Source organism: Clupea harengus, chromosome 24 (assembly GCF_900700415.2).
Source record: "Clupea harengus chromosome 24, Ch_v2.0.2, whole genome shotgun sequence".
Classification (NCBI taxonomy): Eukaryota; Metazoa; Chordata; class Actinopteri; order Clupeiformes; family Clupeidae; genus Clupea; species Clupea harengus.
The window spans coordinates 14,130,442-14,146,515 of NC_045175.1; positions in this window are offsets into that span (position 1 = coordinate 14,130,442).

Genomic DNA, 16,074 nt, shown 5'->3' on the forward strand with positions numbered 1-16,074 from the left:
GCCTTTCAGTATATGGAGTAAAACTACCCTGCATATTGTTATTGTTTACATGTATTTACTTAAAATGAGATCACTTCATATATCAACAGGTAAGATTTGTATGACACCAGTCTTTCTTGGTTCACAACATGAACATCATCCATTTAGTCGTCATACAATCAGAGGGGGGAGTGGAGCATGGAACATATGTTTTGGGGTAAATTGCAACAATATCACTTTTAAGAGCAGTGCAAAATCATTCCCTTTCTTCAACAGGTTTGCCAACGTTTTTAGATATCTTGTAAAGTAATATCACTGCCTCTTGTATATGCCTGTCTTAAAGTAGTCAAAGTCAAAGTCAAAGTGTCAAAGTACATATTTTTTACAAAAAATGTCTGAAATAGATTGAAATGTTTCTTATCTTACTTCAGTTTCCAGTGTTCTAGACGCCGAGGTTCAGAACATGTATCAAACCCTCACAGAACATTTCAGTGTGAGAGGAAACACCCACACATTTCCCATAAACACTCAAGGGGAGGGGCAATTTGCTGGCCCAGAGAGAGACGGTTATCTAGTGGCTGAAGGTTTAATGCGTCATTTGTCGTGTCTATAATTCATAGTTTTATTATTAACCACTACAGATGCGCTCATAGCTTGTAGTTACCAAATTATAATCAAATCAAATCAAATCCATTAGTATTGTATTATTTAGCCTGTGTTATCCTTTCCAGCTCTGTCCCTGACCATAGTCGGAGATTACAGGGGAGACTTTTTGTTTACTACTCCAGGCCCGAAGTGTTCTATATTCTAAACTCCGGGGTTAATTCCCTTTCCCTTCCGTCTGCAGTTGGTGAGCAAATGAATGACAACTTGATTTGGTCCGAGGATTTATTCTCCACACTGGTTGCACAGCGATCTACGTTACAGCAACATAACTTTGCTCCGGTCGCTACATCTGATCTATCTCTCTCTCTCTCTCTCTCTCTCTCTCTCTACCACACCCACTCTGTAGCCTACGTGCTGCTCTTAAAAGAGACGCACCACTATACAGCATTGTATTAACATTAGATGGGGGACCGGGATGAAAATGTGACTAGGAACCATAGTGCGAAAATTTTGATTGACGTTGGCTTATTAATATCAGCGGGACATTGAAAAAAAAGATTCCTGGAGCATGAAAGTGTAGTTGATTTTTTCTTGTTTTGAACTTTTTTATTGATTAAGATTTAGAACTTGACCATTTGAGGCAGGGATTGACACCATTGCACCTTTATTTTTCTCTATTTCTGAACTGATGTTATTTGTTCATGATTTTCGCTATTTTTGAACAGATGTTATTTGTTATTGATTAAAGGCCCCGTCACACCATGACGTTCTGGTCAACGTTCTCTGAACTTTCTAATCGTTCAATTTCGAGCGTTCTAGGGCGATGTGGACACATCTGGCGTGTTACTAACGAAATAATTGCGTAGGACTGACACATGACTAGCGTGGGACTGACGCATGAGGAGTGTGTAACACCGACCAAGTGACGTGTCACTGGTCCGCGACAAACGTGTGCTGACGTGTCACTCCAGCGCGACAAACGATAAGTCAACCTTAGAAAAGCGTGTTAAGAGTGTAATTTACGTGTGAATAATGACAGAAAAGCGTTTTGCTGGCGTGTGGGTTTTATGGTCAAACGGGTATAAAACGCTGGAAAATCATAGTGTATTCAGTTGATCTGAACAGTGAACATCATGCCGCCAAGACCACGAAAAGGTGTGAGGGGGGCTTCTACTAGTAAGAAGTAAGAAGATGATAAATGCTGCTGAAAGTAAGAAGAATACAAAGCCTCTTTCACTAGCAATGTCTTCGGACGAAGATTTACTGTTATTATTACTGTGATTTACGAAATAACGGGCGTTATTCCTTGGGTTTTATGTTATTAAAATAAATGATTTAAATTTGACACTGAATTTGTGTTTCTCAATGTTTATTATTAGAAAACATCAACACATCCACACACATTGTCCATGTCACAAGAGTCTTCATATCATATCCATCTGCCATGGAACAGCACCAGCTATAACAGTGCTCAGCTATGTTCAAGTTCAGTAGGCTACATCTACTTCATGCTGGCTCAAGCAAGCATATACCCTCCACTCCGCTTAGATTATGCAATGACCTTGCATGACATGATAGCATTGAATATGTAGATGTATAGTGCACAGAATAACGTTTGCAATGATGTAAGTTGCGTTTGTTGATCACGTATGGTTAATAACATATTAATTGTAGAAGGGACATGATAAAATCAAGATCTTCCCTTGGTGAAAAAACTTTCGCCGATATCTTCCTACGAGAGATGGGTTGGGTGCTCAAATTTCCCTGGATCAAAGAGGACGTTAGTAGGCATGTCCGAATTAAAAATCACGTCTCAGGATTGCTGCGCACATAAGTTATTTCGGGTGCATCAACTGTACTCAGTCTACCCTACCCAACGACTGACTATGATAGCCAAACGCGTGCAAAGTTAATAAAACGTTCCACGAAAGTTCTCCAGCGTTTAAGTGAAACGTTGAAGAACGCTGATCTCCATGAGAACTTTTGTGCATGTTCAAAACTTTTTTTTTGGACCAGCGTTCTCCTCCGATCATCGACGATTACTGACGATTACAGCGTTCACCAGCTTTCACACAAAGCTCTTCTGGCGCAATTCCAGCGACCATGGACGATTACCAACGTTTCCGCTAACATCATAGAACGTTGACCAGAACGTCATGGTGTGACGGGGCCTTCAGATTAAGAACTTGACCTTATTTCAATACATTTGACAATTTTAAGCTTGGCCTACCATTTTATTGGAGCAATGAGGAACATGTGGGGCTTGAAAAGGCCCCCTTGTTCAAAGTGGGGAATGAAAGAATAAGTTTGAGAACCACTGGTGTATGTAATCACTAGCAGTAAATAACGTAAAGGACTGAGATTACATATCACAAACACACATAATCGATGGGATTTACTGTGATAACTTAATCGAAGTTGCCATCTGAAATCTGATGACATTACTCCTTCTTTCCAGTCTTAATTCAGATTCCAGTTTCACTCGAATATGTTTATTAGTGAAAAGATATTCATTGTATTTTGTTGTCTGTCATAATTGCCTGAAGCACACCTACATTACTGATTACTTTCAGATATTTAGGCCAGAGATATTAGGCTAAGAAGAATGCAAACCTGATCAAGGAGGAAAGACAATCATTTGATTTCGCCAGAAATGCACACTCTATATACACACTTACATACACACACACACACACACACACACACACACACACACACACACACACACACACACACACACACACACACACACACACATACATACACACCTGTCTCTCTCATTTAGACTTCTGCTTCTGTTAAATTCTGTCTGCAATAATCCAGTGTTGCTACAGCAAGCAAGGTAAACAAACATCAGAGCAAAGTGTCACAATGACAGAATATATTTTGATGTTAATGGACTAAGAACACACCATACTCTTCCTAATGGCAGAAATAATAGAAGCAGATGATATTCAACAGTCAAGATCTCACTGTTTAAATATCATACTGAGTATTCCTAACACTCTTGCATATGAATCTCCTCTTATGATAGTGTATTACTACTAATCATACTCTGTATTACTACTAATAATACTGTGTATTCCTCACACTCTTACATATTAATCTCAACTGATAGTGTAACCCTATTACACCACGAGTCACAGAAATCACACTTCTAATGAAGTTACTGTCTATCAATGAATACTACACACTGGGCATTGGATTCACGTGAACACATACATGAACTTATTTCAAATTATTTGTATTGAGTTTTCTCTTCTGTTTCCTTTTACCGCGAACCCTGGACACCTACTGTAGACAACTGGGGAATGCATGTGACTTGAAGTGAAACCTGGCATCATGTGAGTTTAAGTATTCCTTCCCCTTTTTTGTAGGCTACATGTTTACATCCGTATGTTTGTGTGTTTTCTGAAGATTTGCTGAAATTGTATAACCTTTTAAAGAACAGCCTATTTATGTTGACAGTTTAGGTTGTTGTTTGGAACGTGGGAAACGGGATATGTTACACAGCTACATGTTTTACCTTCGTACTTCTACGTAGGCTCCCTAGACGTAGCGGCGTTCAGCATTCCACCATAACGTCATTTCAGTTTAATTTGGATTAAAGATAGTGTCCTTGATTCTGGCGAAAGGTTGTTCATATTATATTACAGCTAAACAAAGTTACACCACTCCCTTTCTTTCCCAGAGCTAGGACTGTGTAGGCTGTAAACACTGGAGTTTTGAGAGCACACACAGAACAGACAGCCAGAGGAACGTCAGGGGCAATTTGCTCAACTGGACATGAATGGTGATTTGGATTAGACTCTCGGCTGGTAGGCTACCTTTAATTTTGAATTCTTGAATACTTTCCTAAGTGTGTAACTCAAACAGGTAGTAGCTGGATTTCTCGATATAAAAATAAAGGTTAACGGTAAAAGTTAACTTACAAATGAATAGAAAAAAAAAACATTTTTATGTATTCATTTTGCTTACCTAAAATCAAGACGGTTTGCGCTTTTGGATTATAACACAGCTTCCTCAACTCCAACTGTTTACTTTCGATGTCACTTCCTGTGGGGTATTCAAAGTATGGTTTAGTGACAAACCTGGCTAAATTAAGAGTAAGTGGTAAACCTCCTAATGGAATATCCAAATCTTCTAATTAAATTTGAAGATGTAGCATAATGTCGTTTTGACTATAGTTCATTGTCCAATATTTTTTAGTAATTATAATTGTTGTCAAAGAACGAAAAAAAATGTAATCCATATATGGCCTACTTCAAACTAATCATACAATACATGTATACATACATATACATATATTTCAGGGTTTTTCCTGGGTCAAAATGGGTCTTCGGTGCTCCAAAAAAAAATTTGCGCGCTGCGCGCGCAGTCTGTGTTACCATGTCACCTGGTAGCTTACATTTTACCATTTCATAAATAATGACGATATGCTTCAGGAAATCATTTTGCTTCCACTTTAGATTCAAATAGATTGACAATAGTCCAAGCCCCATGGTGCTATCATGTATGGTTCAAAGATTATTAAGGTTTACCTCTTTACATATATATGCAAACTACTGAAATGTATATCAATAGAATCTAGAACTAACCAGTGGTCAGAAATGGAACACACAAATTATGAAAATCAAGTTTATCTATTATTACTATTCATTTTTATTATACAAACCTACATACCATTATTTTTGTTTTTATTATTAAAACTGTCCACAAATATGTTTAATAGTGTGTTTAACTTCTATTGGCCCACCGATGGAGGCTGCGTTGGAAATCAAACTTTTGTCAGCATTTTGAGTGGACATTTCATTTGCATTTGTACAGGTGTATTCGTGCACGTCGGGCTGGTCCTCGCAGCGGAACGACAGTTTACAACCGCACCGGTTTATCAATGATAATATTAATTCGAGATGCAACACAAATATATCCGCTCTCCTCCGAACGAGCTGAGCTTTCATTGATAAACCAATGCGGTTGTCTGCCTCTCCCGAGGACCGGGTACAACAAACGGGTAAACAAATCAAATAATACCCTACACCTGTGTAGGTCCTCAACATAGCAGATTATGTAATACATTGAAAGCCATGAATACTGAAAATGGAATGTTATGCTCAAAATCACCGCCGACTGATGAAGTCAGGATCCATACGCAAGTTGAGTGATTGGCAGTTGGCCGCTCTGTCCATTCGCGCACCTCACAGTTGCGTATTGTTCAGACAAGAAGACACGCTTATCAACTCGATTACTATTGATCAAAACAGAACGAGGTTTCGGCTGTAGCCTATACTTGAAACATACTATTGAGACCATATTCGAACATGCATTGCACGCGTGATGAAGGCGCATCCCACCACCTGAGCAAAATAATTCATATCTATAAATAACAGGTCACCTTTATTTTTTTAACCAGATTTGTAAACAGGTCGCGATCAATATTTTGCAGTACAATAGGCTACCTTGGTTAAAAATCAAATTACGGTAGATGCATGCTAGCATTGCGCTAAATAATTAGACAGCTAACATTAATTAGTGGTGTTAACATAAAGTCAGTTATTGTATATGGCATTAATATTATTCTAAAACACCTTCACTAGTGGTTTTAACCAGATTTGTAAGCAGGTTGTAAACAACATTTTTGAAGTGCCTTGGTTTAAAACAGCTAAAAGCTAGCTACATTAAGTTGCTTGCTCAAATCTCAAATTCAAACCAAGTATTCTCTAAACTGGCAAGCTTGGAGCAGCCTCTTTTCAATGATTGGCTCAGGGGGTGGGAGGTGGGACAAGCTGCTGCCTTGATGTCGACGGTAAGGGCTCAAAACACCATTAAGCTGAATTGCGCCATGAATGACAGCTTTTTTTTTATTTATTTTTTATCGCGGACTTTTTTTGGTGCCTTAGGCGCTCGGGATTTGTTGTAGGCGCTCGGGAAAACGGCTTAGGCGCGCGCCCAAATTTTCTCTATGCAGGAAAAACCCTGTATTTGTCCATTTCATTTCATTTAAAAATGTAATTTAAATTGCATGTGTTTGTCATTAATCCATTTGCTTCTCCTGTCAGATGGAAACAATGCAATCTATCCAGTCAGATGCTGATGAACTGAACACAACATGTGGTGTACATGTGGTGTATTTGTAGAGGTCACACACATTAATTGTGCTCCTGTCTTGGTGCTGGAGGTGATATGCTCTCTCTGGGATTGGCTTGTGCCACTGAGACTTCCTGTCCACCCCTCTCTCTCCTCCCTTACTCCCTCTGTCTCTCTTCCTTTCTCTCTCACTCCATCTCTAGCCTGTGTAGGTGTAATGGGATGACGCTAATTAGCCACTGTCTGTGCCTGTTGGTGTTAGTAAAATTGTGTTCAACACTGTGAAAACAATGTGAACAAGCCAACACACAAGTCCAAAGGTGACAGAAAGTGAGACAGCATGCACTTGTGATACACTGCATTGAGCACGTACACCTCACAACACAATCATTTCTGGGAAGTACCGTTGTTTTAGAGAAAAGGGAAGTGTGTGTGTGTCTGCTGTGTGTGTGTGTGTGTGTGTGTGTGTGTGTGGTGGTGGTGGGGGGTGATTGAGCCCTTTAGTTTGCCTTCAGTCAGGGTTTAGGCTATTGATCATCCTGTTACTATTGACTTATTCAAGAGTGCATATGTGTGTGTGCTGTTATGCATTAGTGCAGGGGTCTTCAACCTTTTTCAGCCCAAGGACCCCTTGGAGACACTGAGAAGGGACCCCCACCCCCGCCGCCCCAAATTTGGGCCTGATATTCATATCATTTATTTGGAACTAATGTCAGTCACACACACACACTCCCCTACACATGTTTGAACAGAATTACAAATCATCTGTGACACACAACTCGTTTCAATTTATTCTGTTTATTATTGACATTTTTTCTCCCTTACAGTTAGCCATCACTCTGTATTCAATTAGGGAGGGACAAATAATTGAGTAGCTTGAGAAGCTTAAGTATGGATGAAATATCTCATACCTAGTGAGAGATCTGATGTTTGAGAATTCATCATTCATGTCTTTGGCAACAACATTCTCCCTATGAAGCATGCAGTGCGTCATACATGGCTTTTGCACCGTCTGTGCACATCGCGACACATTTTGGCCAGGGTATATCATGTTCACGGAAAAATTGTCGATCCCTTTGAAAATTTGGTCGACAAATCACAAAAAAGCTAAAAGCTAAGCGTCGTTTGACACATCGGTGGATTCATCTAATTGTAGTGCAAAATAATCTACCTTCGGGAGTTTTGCGACTAATAGTGCCCTCACATCAGCTGCCAATTCATCAATAGGGCTGGCATTGGGATGCTTTTCAGTTTTTTAACGTACTCATCCTTCCCAAACATTGTTTTGCACATATCACTTGCTGTTGGCAATATTAAACTTTCCGCAATTATGTATGGCTGTTTGGTCTGAGCGACACGTAATGCAACTTGATAAGAGGCTTTTAAAGCTAGCTCGCACACTTTGGCTGATTGTCTCATCAAGGTCTGCTGGCCCTCAAGATTTTAAACGGGAAATATTAAATGTTTTTTTTTCTTTCAAGTGAGCACGGGTTGTCTTTGAGTGTCGTTGCAGCTTTGATGGTTTCATAGTTTCGTTTGATAGCACAGAAGAGCAAACCACGCACACTGCTAATTCTTCACCATCGGTCTCTTTGTAGGTGAAGGCAAACTTCAGATAATTCTCTCAATATTTACGTGTCTTCTCCTGTTTGCGCTATTGGCTGTTCATGGAAGGGGTGTTGGCATCCTCTGAAGGTAGATCATCTGAACCGCCATCAGTGGTGTCTGACGAGGAGCTTTTGTTCCGAGAAATTCCAAAACGATCAATTATTTCAAATTGTATGGTTATGGTAGGTAACGTCTTTTGGCACTAGATAGCTAAATGTAGCTAAAAGTGCATATGTTGCCATTATGATCAAATGATCGCGTGAAGACTCATGGGTAGCCTATGTATTTTTTTTAAGGAATAGAAACCAATTTTTATGTTCTGTTTATGTTTATGTAGTCTTTTGGACTGAAATCATTTGGCGGACCCCCTGCAGTACCTCCGCGGACCACCTGGGGGTCGCAGACCCCCGGTTGAAGACCTCTGCATTAGTGTGTATACATGTATGTGCATATGTGTCTGTGTGTGTGTGTTGTTATGCATTAGTGTGTAACATGTTTGTGCATATGTGTGTGTTGTTATGCATCCGTGTGTTGTGGTACCCCAAGCTGCACTTGGTGTCCCACCTGGTTTAAACATGGTGAATTCCCTAACCAGGGCTGTACTGGGCAGGCTCTAGGACCCTGGGGAGGTGCTCTGGTGACTAGGGAGGTCAGGCCATCCACTGATTGCAAGCTCAGGTGCAAATGGTTAGGCTAGTTTGGCACCTGAGCAATAACTAGTACATCAGAGAGTGGAGAGTCAGAGAGAGAGTGAAGCAGGACTGATGAGGGAAAGGTTGTAGTAACTCTGTGGCTTTTGAGTTACGTTTGATTACCTAAGTTTGTAAATGTTAAGAGTTAATAAATGAACCTGTTTTACTGAAAAAACACCCTCGTCGTGTCGTTTGGAACGCTGAGCGTTCACATTGTATACATGCATGTGCATGTGTGTGTGTGTGTGTGTGTGTGTGTGTGTGTGTGTGTGTGTGTGTGTGTGTGTGTGTGTGTGTGTGTTGTTATGCATTAGTGTGTATGTATGTGCATATGTGCATATGTGTGTGTGTGTGTGTGTGATAGAGAAATATGAAACTCTGACTTGAATCAAGTATGTGTTAATCATATGCCTTTGTGTGCTGAAACATGGCTTTCCTATCTGTATGTGCGTAAGCGAGGACTGAAAGGAAGATCTAGTAGTCCTTATTTTCTGCCTTGCTGATGCATTACGTTGCAAAAAGTATAGCAGGATGACCTCGGATGTGGAACACCCACCACATGGTTATCTCTGCTGACACAATGCTTTGGAGTCAGAGAAACGCTAACTTCAATCTATTGAAAGAGTATGCTGTTCTTTGATTAATTCCTTGTTGAAGTTGCCAGGGTCATTCAGGGTAAGAGACTTGTGGAAGACGGCTTAGCGAAATAATAGGTTTATTCCGAAACTAGCCACAGTTACCTCGGCACAACCCGGAAGCATGCCACGAGGCAGCGTCTTCTTCTGTGAAGAAAGATCTTCCGTTACGAGGAAAGTCTTCTATTACATTACAGAAATGTACATACATTTATAGTGTAGAATTAACATATGAGACAAGACGTAATGTTAGGGGAGGGGGTGGGTGTGTCTGGAGGTCAAAGGGGAGGTCTAGCTTTGATCAAGGGCTATGGCCATGTAGGGCCATATAGATGCTAATATGTTTGGCTTCAACCATCTTGTCGTGAGCGGACAAAAGCTAACAATCAGAGTCTAATAGCTCTGGCTTCAAGACACACAAAGGCCATGAACCATGTCTGATGGCCCTCAACATAGACAAAGGGTCAACAGCCAAGCCTGATGGCTCTGGCGTGGTGCTATGCAAACTAAAAATGGGGCCTATTTGACATCTGGTCTGGTATGTGAAGTTATGGTCTGATATATGAAATTCACCTAAATCTAACACTATATGAACCTTGTGTAATGAACTTTGCTTCTCTTTCGTCTGCTGCAGTCTGAGAGTGAGCCTGGGCTCTCTCTCATCCTCCAAGAAGAGAGTGAGCCTGTGCTTCTCTCTTGTCTCCCAGGACATGTGAGCCCGATATGCATATTGATACTTATACACAACTCTGGAGTCCGAGGTAAACTTGTGTGAATTTTCACCTAACAGTGTGTATACATGTATGTGCGTTATTATGCATTAATGTATACATGTATGTCCATGCAGCCTGTAGTGTCCATTGTGTCACCAAAGGAGTTCTGGGCTACAATCAGCGCATGTTGTACTACGGATCCCGGGTACAGCATGCGGCTCGTGGTGCGGCTGTCGCCAGCCAGTTGTGTGCTGTTGTTGTTTCCTGCCACCCTTACTATGCTTGTAAAACTAAAATCCCATGCACCAAGCCAGCCAACATAACTAAACATACCTCAAATGTCAAATTACCAATATCAATAAAACTGGGCTACAGACAGTGCACGTTGAACTGTGAATGAGTGCTCTTACAGATCCTGCCGCTGTCGCCAGACAGTTGTGCACTGTTGTGTATCCTGCCATCCTTGCCATCCTTGAATAACTAAAATGCGCAAGTACCATGTCTGCCAACCATAACTAAACACAACATAATTCCCAGACACCTTGCCAGGCAGCCTCTCCCTCTCCTTCTATATCATATTTTGGTAATGCTGATATTGATAATGTGGACATATTACCTATGTTAATTGTATACCTAATGTTTTTCTCTTTTTCTGTTTATCAAATTGATGTTAACAAATCAAATTATCTCTCTCTTATTGTTGTACTATAGCATCAATAGCATGACCTTTGCTTGCAGATGCTGATGGCTGTAGAAACATTGTTCCTCATCACCATATCCATTCGGTACATATACGCATATTGGCAGCCAAACTTCACCCACTCACTTTGTCTTTTTCTTCCCCTCCTAGGCTAGCCTATCTTTGCTGTGGGATGCTGCTGTGGTCTCTCCACCTGATCTACTTACAGAAACCCTCTGCCTAGACCTACCCACCTCCACCACACTGTCATGCACTTATTCTATGCCATACTCTGTGCTACCGTCATCTGCAATGTAAATCATTTCCACCAACAACATCGATTTCTGTTCCATTACTCTACTTACCCTTGTAATATTAACCTAAAATGTTTTACAATACTTCAATGCTCTCTCCCCACCTTATCCACTTCCAATGTTGTATGTATCATGTATATACAGTACCATGTTAAGTTTGTATGTATTGTGTACATTTACCACAAGCATGTTAGTCTCAGCCAAGATCCTATAAAGGCTTAACCCCTCCCCTGAGACAGTACACACTCATTACTAAATTAATTAACTCATACAAAGAAGTTATTCATACAAATATGAACACCCCTGTTTGGATGTGCCGTTCATGAAATGCTGATATTAAGTTTAACTTCATGATTTTAATATGTAACTTTGTCTGCTATACTGACTGTGTAATGTTTTACTGAACCCTTCAGAAAAATGACCTTAAACATACAGACAACATTTGCTGGAAAGAAATAAAGCTTACACCCCAAGCACACCTGTCTTAAACAAATACCACCACCAAGCTAACACATACAGTCACAACAGGTAGCAGTCAGAGAGCTACAGGCTCAAAAAAGATGTTAACTTTGCTGGCTGTCTGAGTATCATGCAAAACTCAATACCACAATCCCTGTTTGCACGGTACTCCATGACATATACATATATATGAGCATATAGGAAGTAAACAGCACATAACATACCTGATAAAGAGGTACCTGGCTATATGTCTGCACTGTTGTCCAGAGTGAAAGTTCAGGCACAGTTCAAATTAAAATAGAACACAAGCGTAAAAAACAAAAACTGAACAGGCTTGTGAACAGGCCAACACACAAGTCCAAAGATGACAGAGAGTGAAACAGCATGCACGTGTGATATGCTGCATTGAGCACGTACACCTCACACCACAGAATAGCTGATACTGAATTATAAACCCATTTAATTCCAGCAATCCACAATTCATTACTAGTATCTTTTTTAATTAGGCTTTTCACTCTTTATGATAACACAACAGTTGATTTTTTATTTTTTTTTAACTGATGTTATTTTTTATTGATTAAGATATAGAACTTGACGTTATTTATTTGACAATTTTAAGCTTTGCCCATTTGAGGCAAGGATTGACACCATTGCACTTTTATTTTCTCTATTTCTGAACTGATGTTATTTGTTATTGATTTTTCGCTATTTGTGAACTGATGTTATTTGTTATTGATTAAGATTAAGATACAATTTTAAGATTGGCCTACCATTTTATTGGAGCAATGAGGGACATGTGGGGCTTGAAAAGGCCCCCTTGTTCAAAGTGGGGAATGACAGAATACGTTTGAGAGCCACTGGTGTATGTAATCACTAGCAGTAAATAACGTAAAGGACTGAGATTACATATCATAAACACACATAATCGATGGGATTTCCTGTGATAACTTAATCGAAGTTGCCATCTGAAATCTGATGACATTACTCCTTCTTTCCAGTCTTAATTCAGATTCCAGTTTCACTCGAATATGTTCATTAGTGAAAAGATATTAATTGTATTTTCTTGTCTGTCATAATTGCCTGAAGCACACCTACATTACTGATTAGTTTCAGATATTTAGGCCAGAGATATTAGGCTAAGAAGAGTGCAAACCTGACCAAGGAGGAAAGACAATAATTTGATTTCGCCAGAAATGCACACTCTAAATACACACTTACATACACACACACACACACAAGCCCTGAATTATCACTGATGAGACAAAAAACAAACCAATAAAGTTGTTTTTGTCCATTTTAACACACACACACACACACACACACACACACACACACACACTTTTCTCTCATTTAGACTTCTGCTTCTGTTAAATTCTGTCTGCAATAATACAGTGTTGCTACAGCAACAAGGTAAACAAACATCAGAGCAAAGTGTAACAATGACAGAATATGTGTTGATGTTAATGGACTAAGAACACACAAAACTCTTCCTAATGGCAGAAATAATAGAAGCAGATGATATTCAACAGTCAAGATCTCACTGTTTAAATATCATACTGAGTATTCCTCAAACTCTTGCATATGAATCTCCTCTTATGATAGTGTATCACTACTAATCATACTCTGTAATACTACTAATCATACTGTGTATTCCTCACACTCTTACATATTAATCTCAACTGATAGTGTAACCCTATCACGAGTCACAGAAATCCCACTTCTAATGAAGTTACTGTCTATCAATGAATATGACACACTGGGCATTGGATTCACATAAACACATACATGAACTTATTTCGAATTATTATTGTTGAGTTTTCTGTTCTGTTTCCTTTTACGGCGAAACCTGGACACATACAGTAGACAAATGGGGGAAGCATGTGACTTGATGTAAAACCTGCATCATGTGAGTTTAACTCTTTCTTCCTCTTTTTTGTCACTATAGGCAACATGTTTATATCCATGCGCATTATGTTTGTGTGTTTCTGAAGATTTGCTGAAATTGTGTAACCTATTAAACAATAGCCTATTCATGTTGACAGTTTAGGTTGGGGTTTGGAACATGGAAAGCAGGATATGTTACACAGCTACATGTTTTACCTTCGTACTTCTACGTAGACTCCCTCGGAGTAGCAGCGTTCAGCTCTCCACCATAACCTCTTCTCAGTTATAGCCTACTCGGATTAAAAATAGTCTCCTTGATTCTGGCGAAAGGTTGTCAATATTACAGCTAAACAAAGTTACACAACTCCCTTTCTTTCCCAGAGCTAGGACTGTATAGGCTGCGAACACTGGAGTTTTGAGCGCACACACAGAACGCACGGCTGAAGGACCGTCAGGGGCAATTCGCTCAATTTATCAGAAACAGTGTAGCCTATTGGATTAGAGTCTCGGCTAGTAGGCTACCTTTAATTTTGAATTATGCGGATGCCTGGGTTCCGTGTACTTTCCTAATTGTGTAACTGGAACAGTTAGTAGCTAATGCGTCGATTTAAAAACGTAGGTTAACGGTAAAATGTAGCGTTCAGCCCAGATTCTCAACACTTATCGTGACATAAATGTCTGCCGATCAAAGTTAAGTTACAAATTTGCATCTGAAATATCTCAAACACTGACAAAACTCACTGAATTAAATCATTAACAAAAAACACATGATTTCACAGTTTATGCATTCATTTCGCTTACCTTAAATCGAGACGGTTTGCGCTTTTGGATTATAACACAGCTTCCTCAACACCAACTGTCTATTTACTTTCGATGTCACTTCCTGGGGAGTATTCAAAGTACGTAGTTTGGTGACAAACCTGGCTAAGTTAACTCAGAGTAAGTGGTTAACCTCTTAATCATGCAATATTCAACTCTTCTAATTGAATTTGAAGATGTAGCATAATGTCGTTTTGACTAAAGTTAATGGTCCAATATTTTTTTAATAGGCTAATAATTGTTGTCAAAGATTGAAAAAAAAAATCATAATCATACAATACATGAAGAAATATATTTGTTAATTTAATTAGAAACTGTCATTGAAATTGTGTGTGTGTGTGTTTGTCATTGCTCTATTTGCCTCTCCTGTGAGAGGGAAACAATGCAATCTATCCAGTCAGATGCTGATGAACTGAACACAAAATGTGGTGTACATGTGGTGTATTTGTAGAGACCACACACATTTGTTGTGCTCCTACCTTGGTGCTATGCTGATATGCTGGGATTGGCTTGTGCCACTGAGACTTCCTGTCCACCCCTCTCTCTCCTCCTTTTCTCTCTCTCTCTCTTACTTTCTCTCTCACACCCCCTCCATGTATCTGCCCTTCTGCTCCATCTATCTCCTCCCTTTCTCCCTCCATCTCTCTTCCTCTCTCTCTTTTTCTCTCTCCCGCACCAGGACCCCTCTACACTGTGCTGCCTCCTCAATTTCAGCTGCGTCTATTCGAGCAACTTTCAGGTTTTTGCGAGCGTGAATTTCGTCTGCGCACTCAATTTTAGCAGCTGCCAGAGGATATTCAACAACTGCGAGCGCAGAGACTGACATACGCTCTCGCGAAAACTGGATCTGCTCGCTCGAATTTATCATACGCTCTCGCGAAAACTTTATCTGCTCGCTCGAGTTATGACTTTTGATACTGTGTGGGCGTGAGTTTTGACACTCTGTGGGCGGGAACCAAAGCAGGACGGGCTCTTCTCTGATTGGTCCTGATTCAACTCGCAGCTGCTGAAATTGAGTGCGCAGCCGAAATTCACGCTCGCGAAAACCTGAAAGTTGCTTGAATACACGCTTCCTCGCGTGTGTGAGTTTTGACACTAAAATGACGCCATATATTTGTGTATCCCAAACCAAAAGACAGTGGGGCATGTGTAGGCTACACAGCCAACCAAAGCCGCTACTATGCCGTGAGCTCCCAGTAGGTTTTCACAAAACCCAGCACACGCATAACGTAGCCTACCTTTCCGGCGAGATCAAAACATCTTCCCCGACTGGCCAACAAAGTCATTATAATCTCTTTATCACGAAAAGTATCAGTTTATGACTCACCTGAAACAAGCAAACAACTCAAACTTCAGAAACAAATATCTTTGCAAAGCTGTTGCGCCCTACACTCCCCACATGTCGATTGTAGTTTTGGTTTCATTCACCGCGAGTTCGAGACCACTCGAGTTCTAACTCGGAGGCCGGAACGGGGCGGATCACGGAGCTTGCACCCCAACCCCGACACCCCCATTCAAGAAAATGCTAGATGACATAATAATCAGTTAATATATTTTAATAGTGTAGGACTTTGTCCTGGGTCTCCACTTCATAACCCT